A 3603-nucleotide genomic window follows, 5' to 3' on the forward strand; every position below is an offset into this window, starting at 1 on the left:
CCCTTGATCATGCCCTACCAGGCCTCCCACACCCACCTCCCAACCAATTTGGATGGCTTGTTGTTCCCTTGTCCCTGGGTTTGTTAACACCTCTTCCCTTCCCCACCAGTTTCTTGAGGCTGGGCACATGTTTTGCCCTCTGAAGTTCCTATCCCAAAGACATCATCTTGCTTCTGATTATCCTTGCCCTGCTCCCTGCTACCCACTTCACTTCCTGCTTATCTGCCTGGGACTCCACTCCACAATGCCTGTTTGTTGTGAGGCCCTACTTGTAATGAATCCCTACTCAACTGGATGAATGGATTTATGTTGAGTATTGTAATACTTTAACCCTCCTGTGATTGCCAGTCCATTAACAGCACATGAGTCTATCTTTCTCTCTTTTCTCTTTCATTACGCAGTATTGATCCTTCTCAGGGAGCTGATCTAACTCCAGGATTCTGACTTAGAAGGCAGCAGTCAACACACTGTGTTCCTATCTTTAAGAGAGAGGAAAAATAGAATTGACCAGGTAAAGTTAAAAGTGGGTGATATTTTTCAGAGAGAGATACAACACTGTATGCTGCTCTGTTGTAGGTGTTTCATGTTGCGATCTCACTTTACAACATTACCTGAGAATTGAATAGTAGTATTTCCATTGTATAGATAATGTAAAAAAAAAAGTGTTGGAAAAAACGCTGCCTCCATGAGCAACTTGCCTCCTTTCTCGTGAGACTAGAAGAACTGAATAGTGCCTGGCTCCCAGGACTGAACATTTTGATAAACAGGGTCTATAGAAGAATCCTGATCAAAAGAGGGGGAATGCAGAAAAGAATTTCAAATTTTCATAGACTGTAGAATTTCTGGAATCACAGAAGAGAGACAAGCCCTCAAAACTATTCCTTGAAGTAACCTTTAAACCTTAGACCAAAATTATCCTCTGAAGTCATTTTTCCCACCATAAGTTTTATTTCTTCCTTTCTGGTGTTGTTGAGAAAAAGGGCGATGATATTGGGAGTGTAGTAGGCAATTCAGCCAGGAACTAATGGCCTCGGGAGCAGCCCCTGTGCACCAGGAGGGACTTGAGGTGTAGTAGGGAGGGCCCAGCCTGTTGGGGTCCAGTGGCCTGAGGGTGAGCAGTGAGCCTATGAGTGCAGGAAGTGAACTGGCTGCATTGGGTGCAGAAGGGATAAGTTTTTCAAGCTGCCTGGCAACATGTTTTGAGGGGGAAGGCAGTGTGCCTGTAAGTAGAGGGACCCAGACCCTGGGGTTGCAGACAGAGGCAGAAATGGTAACTCCAGGGCAAAGGAGCACAGGATATAAGGGATAAGGAAGCAGAAGAGCTCTGTAAACCGGGAAGAGCTGGAAGCCATTATTTGCCGGTAGGTTGGGAATTACAGGACCCTCCTCTGCCCCCTCCTCTGGAGTATCGTTGAGCTATGTCTCTAGAGAGGCTGCTAAAGGTGGCAGGTAAGGAAGCTAGGTAATTTGTGTAGAATGTCAATTTTTACATAATGACCCATGTTGCATAATAACTATAATAACCATACCAATAAGTGAGGAGTGGGTGTATAGGATCTTATCATATACAAATAGATATAATTTTACTTCTTATTTTTCTAATCTGGGTTTTTAAATTTTGTTGTTATCTTACTGCTTTAGCTAAGACTTCTAATACAATATTGATTAGAAGTAGTGAGTGCAGGCACCCTGTTTTGTTCTTAATTTCAAAGGGAAAATTCTCATTTGTTCTCTCTCTGTTAACTATATTGCTGGCTGTTGGGTTTTCATTGGAGCATATTGACAGCTTTCCCTCCTAACTCTCTTCTTTAGGTTTTTCATGTGTTCTCTCCTTTATTCTATTGATGTGTTATGTGCTTGTGGCAGTTACATAATCTTCTGTCAACTTGAGAAAGTGTGAAGTCTAGCCTGCCAATCAGGTTGCAGCTTGATGACCTCATTTGGAGGCGCAAAGAAGATAAGTAGCTCACTGGAGGCCAGACACACACACTTCCTGCTTCCCATTCCTGTTGACAAGCAACATGGAGCCATGCTGATGGAAGCAAGAGTCTTGGAACTGGAGGAGCCACGGAAAGACCCACACCAGCGCTAAGATGCTTCCACCACCACTGGATCCACAAGACTTTCTACCCACTGGCCTGTGATCTTCCTGCACTCAGCATCCTTGCATGTGTTGCATGAGTCTGAGGAGGAATTTATAGACTGGTATCGGACATATGGGCTAATATTGGATTTATAGACTTGGTCTGGACTGGGCTGGGATGTTTTCTTAATATATAATTGCTCTTTGGTATAAGGTTCTCTATTACACACATATGAGTCTCCCTGCATCTCCAGTCTACCCAGACTAACAATATTATTTTCTTGCAGCATGTTTCTCTATTTTGAGCATCAGGGTTACGTTTGCTTCATAGAAGGATCCCTCCCTTTTCTTTTGAAAAAGTTTAAGCAGTATTGGTGTTAATGCTTCTTTAAATTTTGAATAGAATTCCCCAACAAACCATCTAGCCCAGGACATTTTTTGTTGAGGTGTTTTTGATCACTGATTTGATCTGTTCACGTGTTATGGGTCTGTTGAAACTTTTTCTTTCATCTTCAGTCAGTTTGAGTAGGTTGTATGCTACTGAGAACTTGATGGTTTTATTCTAGGTTATTCAATTTGCTGCCATACAGTTGCTGACCATATTCTGTCATAATTCTCTTTTGTTTCTAGCAGATCAAGTGCAATGTCCCTTCTTAATTATCCCTGAAGCCTTCATAAAATAAAGAATAGTTTGGCTAAGCTAGTAAAAAAGTCTGCCTTGAGTATTATGTTCTTTTGAAAACCATCTAGATAAAATCAAAATGACAACAAAAATTAAAAAGATTAGACAGGAACCATAAGGGGAAATGAGTGTATGTTAACGGAAGAGACAATTTGGGAAAGGGTGGGAATCATTCCAGAACTCAAAGATACAGTGTCATGGAATCGTACAATAGAAATGGTTGAATTGATGTATGTTTTAGTATGTATATTTTCCACAACAATAAAAGAATTTTAAATAGTACAGAAAAGGATGCAACCACGAGGTGTCGAAGGGATCAGGTAGAAGGCATCATCAGAACAAAAAAATCTTACCATAGTGAATGATGGGAGGAGTGTGGAGTGGAGCCCCAAAGCCCATCAGTAGGCCACTGGAAACCCCCTTGTAGAGAGGTCTTGGGGAGGAGACGAGCCAGTCAGGGTGCGATGTAGCAACAATGAAAAATACAATTTTCCGCTAGTTCCTAAATGTTTCCTCCCCGCTCCCACTATCATGATACAAATTGTACCTTGCAAGTCTGGCTAGACCAGAGGATGTACACTGGTACAGATAGGAACTGGAAATACAGGAAATCCAGGGCGGATGATCCCTTCAGGACCAGTGGTGTGAGTGGCGATACTGGGAGGGTAGAGGGAGAGTGGGTTGGAAAGAGGGAACCGATTACAAGGAACTATATGTGACCTCCTCCCTGGGGGAGGGACAACAGAAAAGTGGGTGAAGGGAGATGTTGGACAGGGCAAGATATGACAAAATAATAATTTATAAATTATCAAGGGCTCATGAGGGAAGGGGAAGGGGG

This window comes from Echinops telfairi, unplaced genomic scaffold, assembly GCF_000313985.2.
Source record: "Echinops telfairi isolate 266 unplaced genomic scaffold, ASM31398v2 ScPeMD7_18;HRSCAF=68, whole genome shotgun sequence".
Taxonomy (NCBI): Eukaryota; Metazoa; Chordata; class Mammalia; order Afrosoricida; family Tenrecidae; genus Echinops; species Echinops telfairi.